Here is a 14,743-nt window from a genome sequence, read left to right as displayed (position 1 = left end):
TGTAATTTCTATCCTATTTTTCAAATGAAACTTTCCTGTAGCTCAAACAGTAGAGCATTGGCGCTGGCAATGTTAAGGTCATGGGTTTGATTCCCAGAGAAAGCAAGAACTGATAAGAATGTAAATGTGTAACTTGCAAGGCAAATTGTGGTACTAGGCTATTCTAGTACTAGTTACTAGTGGTAACGTTACGCAGAGGAAACACTGAATTTCGATCTCACCGGTGTGAGTAGAACGTGATCAACTGCTAAATTCAAACTGTGCTTTTTTTCCCCAACTAACGTGATCATTATAAAGGCGATTCAATGCTTTAGCTAACAAATTTGTGAATATTTTGAATAAAAATAAATAAATAAAAGCAGATCAGTGGTTGATTGTGGTCGTGTGACGACACGTCACCATGGAAACAAAGTGATACGATATAACGGTCGCCTTGAAAAGCTTACGCTTGGGAGCAGCTGATTTTTTTTAACTTAACTAAGTGTGTGAAAAGGTTAATAATTTCTCACTGCCTTCACCGGCGCTTTCAAAGTTGCCACTGTTGTGTTGTTAGCAGCACTAGTGCTTGGTTCACTTTCATCCTCTTCAGTTCTTGTATTTGAAACATTCTCCTCCTGATCCAAACTTTTCTTGCCAGATTGAAGCCACAATAGCAGTTTTGAACTTTTCATAATTTAATAATCCACCTAACATTCATTTATATTTAACCTTTTCACACACTTAGTTAAGTTTAAAAAAATCAGCTGCTCCCAAGCGTAAGCTTTTCAAGGCGACAGTTATAGATCGTATCACTTGACTTTGTTTCCATGGTGACGTGTCGTCACACGACCACAATCAACCACAACCACTCAATACATAGGCCTACTGATGATCTGCTTTTATTTATTTTTTTTATTCAAAATATTCACAAATTTGTTAGCTAAAGCATTGAATCGCCTTTATAATGATCACGTTAGTTGGGGAAAAAAAGCACAGTTTGAATTTAGCAGTTGATCACGTTCTACTCACACCGGTGAGATCGAAATTCAGTGTTTCCTCTGCGTAACGTTACCACTAGTAACTAGTAACGTACTAGAATAGCCTAGTACCACACACGGTACCACACTTTGAGAACCACTGGCTTAGATAATGTGCGAGTGCGATGTGTCATGATTATGTGAGGGGTTAGGGACCTTAACATGAGACGGGGATTTTTTAGTGCAAATGACAGAAAGACACAATATGAATTGTCATTTTTAGGCGATAATTTATTTATGTAAACCATGGCATTTTAAGTGCAATATTCAATTTATTTTTCATAATTGTCTTTTTGTTTGTTTGCTGAGTGAGTTTTCAAATCTGCGTCACTCATCGGCGAAAGGTGGAAATAGAGTGTTTTAGTCTGTTATAAACAAAGCATGCACACCTACAAACAAACGCTGACACAAAATATGACGCTCTCTTCTATATTCACTCTAACGGTAAAATGATGTATCTTCCCCTGTGGCTCAGTGGTGAAATCTAAGCTTTTTCTTACGTACAGAAAGCGAATCCGCCCCTCGCGCCCTCCTGTTCACTCGGCGGGGGTCGAGTATTTATTTATGAGTATTTATTTAAACTCAGGAGGGTTTTTTTCTTTAAATTAAATTTATTTTCCCCCTCCCAGAGCCTTGACCAGTGGTGGCCGTGGCCCCCCCGGCAACCACGTAGCTCCGCCCCTGTCAATAAGACATTATTAGTAAGGAAGTTCAATCCATTGTTTATGGCCTGACGAGCCGCGGGAAAACCGCTACTCTGAGTGAGTTTTAAAATAGTAGTTTTTGACAATCAAGTGCCACCCCAAATAAAAGACTGGCCCAAGCTGGCCCCCCCAGAAATAATGTCCTGGCTACGCCCCTGAATGCAATATAAGTTGCTTTTGGATAAAAGCGTCTGCCAAATGCATAAATGTAAATGAAATGGCTTCCAGAACAGGAAAACACTTGATGGGGACGGGGCTTGATTGATTGGATGATAATGGTTTGCTATTGGTTGATGTCATGTGAGTGACAGGTTGTCCCGCCCTCGCGCCAGTAAACACATCATCAGAGAAGAGACGGCACTGAAGGGAGGGGAAGTTATTTTGATTAAAGATTAAAAGGGCACATGAATTTTACAAAAATAATGATGTACATGGATAAATCATTCATAATAAACACTGCAATAAAAAATTATCAATTCTAATTTCATAGTGACTTTAAGCTCTGATTAGTATGAGGCTGCAAAGATAAACTCACTGCTAAGGATTCTCAGGATTGTTTTTTTGTTTGTTTGTTTATATTGAAAGAAGGTTACGTTCGGTGACCTGAATTCAAGTGTTTATTAGAATGTGCATTTGCAATGTCACTTTGTTTATTTAGTGGTAAACATCTGAAATACTTTAAACTGTTTGAGTAATATTGGAATTTGCATCCTGTGACTGTTTAATTCAAATTTAAGTGGAAGTCCAGTCATGCATGCAGCGTGACATGTAGCATGAGATTGAGGTAACCTAGTTGACAGTCAGGCACCGAGACATTGGTCAGACAGTCTAAATAGCGTGGGATAAACTTTCATGAAGTAATGCCATAATTTGAGATGATAAATTATTGTAAATCAGATTTGGGGCTGAACATGGCAAATAATGGGCTTAATATTGGTGAACTAAAGCCAGGAAATGTAACAATACACAAACTGAAGTTAACATTTTCCCATAAGTTGCCAGTTGACATCATCAAGCTCAACAAGCTTTCAGTTTCATAACCGTCAATTTGTCACAGCAATGACTCTGCTAGAAAATATCTCGCCACATGCGTGATCAAGGTTTTTTTTCCTCAGTTACTTAATTGTTGCATCAAGAAACCTAATAAAAGTGGTTTTTCTGTAAACTGGAAGTGGTTGGTGTCGCAAAATATCTCATGTTTATACTTAAAGGTAATTTTTATATGTAATTTTCTTGAATCTAAACTTAATCTTTGGTACTAAGAGGTAAAGCATGACTCTGAGGTGGTCGTTGTTTGGTAGTAATGAACCTACCTTGCTGATTAATCATTTTAATCTAGATTAATATAATCTGATTTCAATGGAATAGATAGGAACTATGTTGCCAACTATGAGGCTACTATGCTAATGAGGCAACTATGGCGGATGTCTGTTACACTGTTTGCATAATGGAAATAGCAGTTCCTTTTAATAGGTTGCTTAACAATTTGTCTGATACCACATTAAAAAGGTACTGGAGGCAATAATCAAATTCATCAAACCGAAAGAAAATATTATGAAATTCAACTGTGATGACAGAGGGCACTGTGGTGAAGCATTGCTTCTGACTGGTTGGATGGGTGAGACACTAAAACGAACAACAATCAGTCTGAAAAAATAATGTTTGCAAAAAATTACTGTAATTCCCTCATGATTGTACTGGATTCTTGTTTTTACAGCTGCTACTAATAGCAGACTTATTTTGGACTCTCTCTAAAGCAATATTTATGTCCAAAATGTTTCTTCGCGTGAGAGATTTCGGCAGTCTATTTTTAATGCCCTTATAATCATCATAATTACTTTAAATACTTATAATATTTCATACTAATTTGGATCATTTTTATGACCAATTGATGAGTTGAATGGTTTTAATCTATTTACATCTACATTACATTTACATTACATCTATATAACATAATAAGATTTTACTTAAATACTTAAAGGTTTAGGTTGAGAGTACAATAAGCAAGACATCTTCAAAATCTGTATTTGAAAATTCGTTCAAACAGTTTTTCCGTTCCCGGAGACGCAATAATGTACAAGTGTGGCAGACGTGTGGTGTACAATTTCCATGACTTTACCGTCCTCAAAGTATGGTCTCAATTATTTGTAAGGAGTAAGAATACCAGCCTCCATTGGCCGTCTGAATTCTATTTATGGTCATGAGCCTTATATGGAACTCTTAAGAGTGTGACGTGCTTCTACAACAGTGCAGTTTGAATCAACATCAGCATATCTACAGTATAGATGCGAGTGTTTCATACCACACTGCTTAGATCCAACAGATTTATACTAAAGCAAGGGCTTGAGCCACATCTACAGGTTTTTTTTATTTTTTTTTAGACCGCAACCACCCAAAACACCCAATGCCCTATCAAACATTCAGAATACCCTAGCAACTGCATATGCAACACAGTGAAAAGTTTTCCAGACTAAAGTACCACTTGTATATTTTTTCAAAATTATGGAAAAATATACTGCGTAGTGTATCTTTTTACTGTTAAAACAGACTAGAGGAGAACCACTTCTCAAAAAGGCCGATGTTACGTCACACCCAGAGTTTACTCGAAGTCTTGTGACAAAACTGAAGCCTTTGGGGGGGGGGGGGGGGGGGGGGGGGGATATTGTGCTCTGATGAGATTAAAGGTAAAGCCTTTGGCAGGACAGCAAAAATGGCCTAAACTCAGGTTTAAAAAATGAGTCTTTCATTGTGCAGAAAGAGAACATTCTTGAATAAAAATAGAAATGAAACATTTTAGTGTGTTAGAATTTGGAATTTTGCCAGCAACTGGCTGTGAAAAAATGCATGTGGGGGAGTTCATTCTGAGAGCAATACATATTTCAGAAAATTCTTAAGGTACTTTCTACTTTACAGCTGTGTTTAATTTGCATATCAGAATTAGTAATAAAGAGTACAATAACCTAGAAAGAACACAAAGGTCAACACAGTAACACCCAGGTCAATATGTATAGGGTGTTTGCAAAGTTCCGAAGGTACTTCCGAAGGGAGTCTCTTGACTGACACCTTGGTAACTTGTCACAATCAGAGAGGTGTCTTCTACGTGTCTTCAGAATGTATCTAATCAAGCCTGTGGTGATGACAGGTCAAATGAAGGTCTGACTAAACGCTATATTTAGAGCTGTAAGTTCCTCAACCCTCCTCTGCTTGTCCTTCGGCTGTGTCCTTTTGACTGCCTCAGGAGGTTGAGCCACAGAGTCTACTCCTATACTGACTAAAAAATAACTAGAGCTCGATTTCTATTGTATCATTTCACGCTTTGTCTCAACAGACGGCTCAATAGAACATTCTCAGACACCCGCTGACCCCCCCACTCCCAACCCCACCCCAGGAGACAGGCCTGCTAAACACTCTATGTAGAGGAATTTAACAGTGGAGGGAGGACATTTAATCCCAGATCTCTCCCAGACTCCAACAAGTCGGCCTCTTATCCAGTATAAACACGCTATCACCACTCACACAAGTATAATGATCAGGCTAAAGGATCTCCATCCCTGGTTCAGACCATTGTTACAGGTTGAGTAGTCATATAGTGACTGTAGCAGGTCTCCCTTTAGGATAACAGGAAACAGGGAACACGTGGCCAGAGCATTAGTTCAAATTCAGAGACAGTGAGCCTGTCCTCTTCTGGCTCCAGGATATTACTGATCATTCCTGTCAACAGTACCATTCTGTTCTCAGTTTTCCTCTGGATATGGATACAGCCGGCTGGTGAGTGTCTCTCTACGTCATTTAGCAGTCCATTGCATGATAAAACGTGGTAAGAGTCTTTACGGTTTTGTGCCCATTCAGAATTGAATTGAGAATGCCTTTAAATTCCAAAATCGAGCAAAAAACAAAATTCCAGTTTGCGGAACTGAATGCAGCACTGTAATTAAGATAAATGGATGGAAGTATGATGGAAAGACTGAAAGATGGATGGATGGAGGAATGGATGCATGATGGAAAGACTGAAAGATGGATGGAGATGGATGGATGAATAGAAAGACTGAAAGATGGATGGAGGAATGGATGCATGATGGAAAGACTGAAAGATGGATGGAGATGGATGGATGAATAGAAAGACTGAAAGATGGATGGAGGAATGAAGAAATGGGTGGTTGGTTGGATGGATGGTGGAAAGATGGACGGACGGACGGACGGACGGATAGATAGATAGACAGATAGATAGATAGATAAACAGTCAGACAGACAGATAGATGGACGGACGGACGGACGGATAGATAGATAGATAGATAGACGAACAGATAGATAGATAGATAGATAGATAGACAGACAGATAGATAGATAGATAGACAGACAGACAGATAGATGAACAGATAGATAGATAGATAAACAGACAGACAGATAGACAGACAGACAGACAGACAGACAGACAGACAGACAGACAGACAGACAGACAGACAGACAGACAGACAGACAGACAGACAGACAGACAGACAGACAGATAGATAGATAGATAGATAGATAGATAGATAGATAGATAGATAGACGAACGGATAGATAGACAGACAGACAGACAGACAGACAGACAGACAGATAGACAGATAGATAGATAGATAGATAGATAGATAGATAGATAGATAGATAGATAGATAGATAGATAGATAGATAGATAGATAGATAGATAGATAGATAGATAGATAGATATAACTTTCTGGTTAAACTCTCTGCCAATGGGCACTAAGGAGTCTTAAAATCAATCCTTGCAGAATTTTTTTTTTTTTTTTTTATCATTCTCTACAAATACTTACTGGCATTATCAACAATCATTCAGCTCTACACCCAACTCAGCTCCACACCCTTCTTTATTACAGTTTTTCTCGATTGCTTAAACACATTTCTTGAAAATATGCCTCATATTCTCAAAACAGTAAACACAAATCCATAACGTCTCACCCAATTCCCCAAACATCCTATTTTCTGGTCAAAATGAAGCTCTACACTCAAAACCATTCACTCTTGCTGAAAAACCAAACTTTGCCCTCAGACGTCACACACTACAACATAGTCTTACACACTGGTGCAATAAATTCAAAACAACATTTCCAAAACTGATAATTTATGTTGCTTGTGGTAAGACACAACCAATGGATACATTGGCACATTTTTATTCATTCATGTACTACACAGTACAACACACACACACACACACACCTAGCCAGGCAGCGCGGGTAAAATCCACTTGCATGCCTGTTCCCCGCTGTCTTGCATCAACTGATATAGTTGACAGACTTCTTCCATTTCATCATCTCTGTGTAGAAAAATAGAAGTACTGATTACTGTAACGGTAACACATTACCGCTATTGCACATCCTTTTTAAAAAATGGAAGCATTCAGAAAACTATCGGTATGTGAGGCAATTTGATGCATTTCTTTTTCCATGTACGTGTTGTAAGAGCACAGTGTACTGCACTCAAAAGTTACAGTAGAGAGCAGTCTGAAGTACATCTACTGTACCTGTTTTTCTCCCGGAAGGTTGTTATGATCGAGGCGACGTTGAAGCGACTCAAATTTGGCCTTACTCGTTACGAGCCCAGCCTCCCTCATGGTCATACCTAGGGCAACTAGAGTGGCACGAATTTCATCCGAGACTTGTCTTCCTTGCCCTTCACCTTCCTTTTAGTTCAAAAGCCTGGCTATAGTGTTTAAGCAATCAAGAAAAACTGTAATAATCTCACATTTTTCTATCACATTTTGTTCACCCATGTAATGTGTGGTTCCAGTAAGCCTCCAACAAATTGGAAATGAAAATATACACTGATTTGAGTTAAAAATTTGGGGAACTCTTTTCATTTATATTTAACATGCAACTTTTTGTAGGACTGTATGTCCTGGCTAGATTGATAAAAACAATTATACAAAATATTGCAGTCTAAGAAAGTCCCTTTCTGAGTTTCCCATGCTCTCATGTGGATCGATCCCACCCCTGCAGGCTGGGAATCGTTCCCATTTTACTAACGCTATGATCCATTCACTCGAGGGACTGTTCTTTTAATAGGAAAGGAACATGCAAGGGTAAAGAAAACTTTGCCTTTTCACTTGATTTTTCTGTATTATCTCTGAACCTGCTAATTATCCTCAGTATGGTTACGCAACAGCTGTCATGAGATGGGAGTCACTGATGAACACTGTCCGGCGCAACCTCCACATTCCTCACGTCACTGTGTGGTGCAGGCAGAAGAAGACGAGAGAGAATCAAAACTTCCAATGGAAACTTTTACTGACAATATAACACAAACAGGTACAGACAGGCAGAAGGATCACACACACTTAATAGGACGGAGATCGGACCAGGACTGACAGATTACATTGATTAACACAACACAGGTGAGACAGATGACGATGAGGACTAAACAGGTGGTACTGAACTGATGATGACGGTAACCATAGAAACAAAGGAGTGGCGGGAAAAGAACAAAGGCAAACAGGAACAAATCAAAACACAAACAGAAAGTTCAAACATACACACTAACACTGACACCTTAGCATTCCTGCTGACCGAGGAACTCTGGTCTCCATCATTATCAACATTCAGATGAATCAATGTGCTGAAATAAAAACACTCATTGATTACCAATGCACATTGTTACCGTAAAGAGGATGTCATGCGGTTTGCAATAAGTAATGTAAATGTATGAATTTTATCACTTCACTTGGTCACTTCCTTGTGACCCTAGGTATGATTTTTCACGTCACGCAGAGTTTGGTAAGCAAGTCTATAGCCCTCATTAATAAAGTTACAAGTGCTGATGCTTAAGTACAATGTTCCACTTCCTCTTTCCTTTGAAATGGTAAAACAATTTTTTTAGATTATTAAGGAAACACAAATATATGCGACGGAATATGCTTTCGCACCGGGTTCAAGGAACTAGCATTTATATATTATGAGGGCATTGGGTTTTTCCAGACTTCACACTACTGCGTCTCATAACCAATTCATGTGATAAAGCGCGTCACAAAAGAATTAAATATGAAAACTTTATTAGACATTTATAGCAGGACTTCTAGCTGCTGAGATGCAATGAAAGTGGATGGTGGAGTCAAGCTAAAATATCACTATAAAGTATCATAAAATCTTGCTTTACAGATGTGGTCTCCATTCGCTTTCATAGCATGGAAAAAGCAGCTTGGACAATCTGCTATAATAACTCACTTTGTTTTAGGTGAGATTAAAAGTTTGCATAGTTCGAATTACAGGGGGTACTGGGGGGTACTATACCCCCCAAAGGGACAGAAATATCAGTTTTGGGGGGGTCGGATAATTTTTCTGATATTGTGAAAAAATATAATTACAGTTACAATAGGCTACAAGTCAACTCCTATTTTCACTGTAGGAACATTTTAATGTAAAGCGATTTCAGACACCCCTATTGTGGACCGTACCATTTTTAACCACCGTGGCTAGAAGCAACGGAGATAGAGAACGACTTCAACTTCTCAAGCAAGTGTCAACGTTAAATGACAAAACGCTAGTTTCATAAAGTATCATTCTTTTCAACATTCCTTATTTGTGTATTCAAAAATATTTAAAAAATCGAATTTAATACAGTTATAATTTTTCAATGTAAATTATTTAATTTGATTGGTAACAGCCTAGTGTCTAATTATTTTAATTGAATATATTTATCAAATTTAAGAATTTGAAATGAAAGATGGAGCATACATTTAATAAAATTAGGGGAAAATGCCCTTTATAAAGGTACAAAAAAAAATTCTGAGTGTTTTCAAACAATGATGTAATTGACAATTTAAGCTTGAAGGGAGTAGGGAGACCGGGGACAGTTGCAACAGGGGATGGTTGCAACATGTCATTTTTCTCCAATCAGAAACAAGCTAGGGTGATGACACTCACACCGCACATGCACAGTTAGACCCTCCCCCCACCAAAAAGACAGTAGACATATTCAACATCTGCTGCTGCATTTATTGAACAAAACTTGTTTTGGAGGTGTGAAAGTAAAAATTTTCATGAGATATATTTTTGTAATACTGTCCTGAAATTTTGTATGAATTAATCAAAACTTACTTAGTTTGAATTATTGTTTTGTTGACTTCTAAGTGACATGGTTAGCATGTGTCAAAGTCAGTGTGTCTAGCAGGCGTATGATGTTCTGTCATGGCTGATAGGGTTGGGGACAGTTGCAACAAGTTATAAATTGCATGTTTAATAAAAGTTTGTTGCATTGCAAATTGTTCAATTCTTCCTGTCTGACACTGAAATATGGAGAGATTGAATAGCATCTGTAACACCTGCACACTGAATCTATGTAGGCCTATGTTTTACACATGAACAAACAAAACTCAATAACTGTTATTTGATAAATATGACTAAATAAATAAATAATAGGCTACAATAATATTATTGAAATAAATAATACTATAATATTATAGTAGGCCTAAAACAGTTAATATTTTCAGAATTCTATAATCATTGAGACAAAAAGCTTAAGTTAATTAATGAAATATAAATGAAATAAATTAGCTTATTATTAAAATATATTATTATGATTTTACCACCTCCGCCTCATTTTGAGCCAGGAAAAACCCTGAAATAGGCAATAGGCTTCTTGTAAAGATATTACTTTTACTAGTAATTAGAGTGGTATTTCAGTGCACTTAACTTTTGGGAGTTGATCAAAACAGTTCTCTTTTGGATATATAATAACAATGAGATATTCTGTAGCCTACTGATTATTAGTTTGTCGCATGTTTAGACTATGTGTGTTGCACAACACATGTTGCACTTGGCGATCACGGTGGGGATTGATATGGTAGTGGACCATGATGGTCATAGAAGAAGTGAAGGAGCAGTACCCCCCAATTATGGTGGGGTAATTCGCACTCTGGCATATCTTTCAAAGTTGGTATAGACATCATCTGCACTTGAACTAGATTTACAAAAGATTTCATTCCAAGCTAGCTTTGACTACACACATGATCCACATGCTGTGGTTCACTCTGCACTCACTGAACAGAGCTGGTATTGTGCAGAGCAGATGTGCTCGCTGTGTTTTCTCATTCTGAAGTGATGAAATCCCTTTTTGGCTGGAATGTTCATGACTGATTACTCTCACAGTTATCAGCAGTTTTGTGCTGGCTTTACTGATAAGTTTAATGTTATAAGTGGCTTCTACTCTTCCTGAACAACTGGAAACCATCCCGTGAGCAAAACATGGTTAGCCTTTTGAGTTACGCTTAAATCTTTCAAAGAGCCTCTTTTTATATTGCTATGTGAGTGCCACCTTCTGGTTGTTATGTAGGCTATACGCTCATCCAGGTGCCATGTCTCTTACCAACTGATACGGTTATTTTAATGGTACGTTGTCGTTGTTAAACAGAGATGATAATCATAACACTTAGATGGTTCATTTTGGAATATTCACGGCCTGAAGTGCGGAGCTCTGAGGATTTGTTTATCTGTAATGAGTCTAGGGCAGGACACTCGAGAGGGTGTATTTCTGCGACTAGTCAGCAGGTGTCTCTGCAGATTCCCAAAATGATTCCCACTTGAGTTTTTAAAACAAATAATATTTCTCTATTTCCACTTTTCTCGTCACTTAAATGATATCACTTGACAAGCACTTTGCCGTGCTGATTTTTTTTTTTTTTTTTTTTAAGTTTGTGAAAGAAACTTTTTGGAACACTTTAATTTATGGTCCAATTCTCACTATTAACTAGTTGCTTAGCAAGCATATTACTAGGTTATTAGCTTTTTATTAGTACTTATAAAGCACGTTAATGCCTTATTCTCTATGACCATATTCTACATCCCTTAATCCTACCCAATACCTAAACTCAACAACTACATTACTATTCATAAGCAGTAATTATGAGTTTATTAAGGCAAAAGAAAAGTCATAGTTAATAGTTGGTTAATAGTGAGAATTGGACCCTAATCTAAAGTGTGACCAAACTTCTATACAAGCTTTAGTTACATCACAATCATGAACCATAATTAGCTAATTGCTAGTCGTTTGTGGGCGGTATTGGGGGAGGATCATTCTCATTTTAAAGAGCAAATGATTGGACAGAACCTGCAGTTCAGGATGAGTCATCAGTATTTTTGGTCTGTTTCTCCAGAGAGAAAGACTTTAAATTTGAAAGGCAAAACAGTATTTGGTCAACATAGGAGTATGCTAGCATACAGTACGGGCCAAAGGTTGGGAGTTTTTTCTTAAAGACAATACTTTTATTAAGCAAGGATGCATTAAAATGATTTTTTTATTTTTATTACAGTGAATAAACCTAAAGATTTCAAAAAAGCTGTACTTTTTTTTACATTTATTTATTTTACTTTTTCTTTATTAAATAATCCAGTTTTTTTTTTTTATCACAGTTTCCACAGAAATATTAAGCAGCACAACTGTTTTCAACATTGGTAATAATAATAATAAATGTTTCTTGAGCAGCATATTAGAAAGATTTCTGAAGGATCATGTGACTGAAGACTGTGGTAATTATGCTAAAAATGTATCTTTGCATCACAGGAATAAATTACATTTTAAAATATATTCAGATATACTAGTTATTTTAAATAGTAATATTAATTTCGCAACATTACTGTTTTTACAGTTTTTTATCAAACAAATACAGCCCTGATTTTTTTTTAAAAATCTTAACGACCCCAAATGGTTTGATTGGTATAATGTTCATAGACTAAGACTCACAAAACAAAAAAATATAATTTACTGAGGTCTGGATTTAAAAAAATATATAATAATTTTTAAATACTTTAGAGTTGTGACAACTATGAGCAAGCCATTTGCTTGGGCATTTAATCCCACAAAAAGCAACACTTCAAAACATCACTTTGTTTATTTGAGCATTTTGTCCAGTTCTCAACGAATGGTGTTGGGTTTAAGGTGGAGCTATCTTGTTGTCTGACCAATGGAAGATAAGGGGAGCGTTTAGGAGACATGTTAAAAAAACAACCATTTATGTTCTTCCATTTAGAGACACTAGCATCGCAGAGACTTGGAATTAATTCAGGGAAAAACAGACCACACAGAGATGTATCTAAGGGTAAAAGACAAGGTCGGACAAGCTCTTGACATCATATCCAATGTAGGCTACTATTCCCACATCTGACAAGAAGCGCCAAAGGTCATATGAAATATTATAGTTAAGCAAACATACTTTAAAGAAACAGTGCAAGTTGTCCTGCACTCACAGAAATTCTACCTTATGACTTACAGGCATATCTCGGTGTAGAGGCGACACAGTGAAAGAGGAGTGACAAACATTTTCCAGCCTCGCTCCCTCGGCAGCTGCCTTGTCCAGCTGAACGCTGAGAGGAACTCTCTTTGAGCCACGAGTGGAAAGTATTAAACAAAACAAAAAAACAATCCAACCATTTACTTGTAGCCATGCCTGCTGTGATGCAAGTATTCACATACTGTGTGTGCGTAAAGCCTGAATGCTCTTTGAAAGGCCTGGAGATTGCAGAACGGTTGGCAAATGTACAGTCCAGCTTTTGTAACTGATGAGGAACAGCTCATGCCACATGTATTAAAACTTTTCGAGTTTAAAGTTACCTCAGTGTTTTCACAGACTGATCTTGAGGTTTGTGGTGCAAAATGATAGTGTTTTCTTTGAGACTAACATATTCAGGCGTACATGAGCTCATACCTTTATATTTTTCCTTTTTGACATTTATCTGCTTCATGTTTCACAGCACAAAAAAACAGCGTTCATGTAAAAATCCCCTAATGAAAGTTAAAGAAATGATTGTATTCTGCTAAATGCTTTTCCACACAATACGAAAAAAAGAGATCTGTTGATGTCTTCAGCAGATGCCTGCAGGATGGTCTTATGGTTTTTCTGAATTTCATTCTTAAAGGGTTAGTTCACCCAAAAATGAAAATTATGTCATTAATGACTCACCCTCATGTCGTTCCAAGCCCGTAAGACCTCCGTTCATCTTCGGAACACAGTTTAAGATATTTTAGATTTAGTCCGAGAGCTTTCTGTCCCTCCATTGAAAATGTATGTACGGTATACTGTCCATGTCCAGAAAAGGTAATACAGACATCATCAAAGTAGTCCATGTGACATCAGTGGCTCAATCTTAAGTTTATCAAGCGACGAGAATACTTTTTGTGCGCAAAAAACAACAAAAATAACGACTTTATTCCACTATTCATTTCCTTCTCTCTGGGCCTAGAGTTAGTTCACGTAGTATAACTGTGTAGCGCATCTGTGTTGTACGTCACACGTAGGCTCACTATTGGCCGACGCTGGTCATGTGTGTGATGCGTGTGACGTACAACACAGAAGCACTACGCATTTTTTATACGCACGTTATTTTTGTTGTTTTTTGCGCACAAAAAGTATTCTCGTCGCTTATGACAAATCATAATTAAAATTAAATGGTAATATCGTATGAAAAGGTAAGACATGTATAGGATTTTTCCTAGTTCAGTCATGGTTATGTTTAGGTTTATGTTATCTTATGACAGATATTTTTCCAGTCCAATTTCACCACATTGAATGAATTAAGACCTCTCAGGTTTGTCTATATATTTAGTGTATTAAATGAGATTATTAGACGTTTTAGCCCCATTCATTAAGTGAGAATAGCATAGAGTGACATTTCCTTAGTCTGCATTGTTGTAAATGTTATTGATCAAGATAACATTACTAAAATACAACCATGTGATCAGTTATCAACAAAGCAACGTATAAGGATAGTTCAGCCATTAATACAAATTCTGTCATCATTTCCTCATCTTCATGTTGTTCCAAACTCCAAACTGTGAAACAAAATATATTTTGAATGTTGAGAAACAAAGTTTTGGAAAACCACTGAGGGATAGACATTTCTCAAAATACTTTCTTTAAATTCAACAGAAACAAAAGTCAAGAGGTTTGGAAAGACATGAAGGTGAGTAAATGACAATTTTAAATTTTTATCAGTTTTTTTCAAAACTTTAAGGACAGGGAGCACAACAGCAGTACATTTA

This window comes from Rutilus rutilus (assembly GCF_951802725.1).
Source record: "Rutilus rutilus genome assembly, chromosome: 6".
Classification (NCBI taxonomy): Eukaryota; Metazoa; Chordata; class Actinopteri; order Cypriniformes; family Leuciscidae; genus Rutilus; species Rutilus rutilus.
This window is presented reverse-complemented; position numbering follows the sequence as displayed.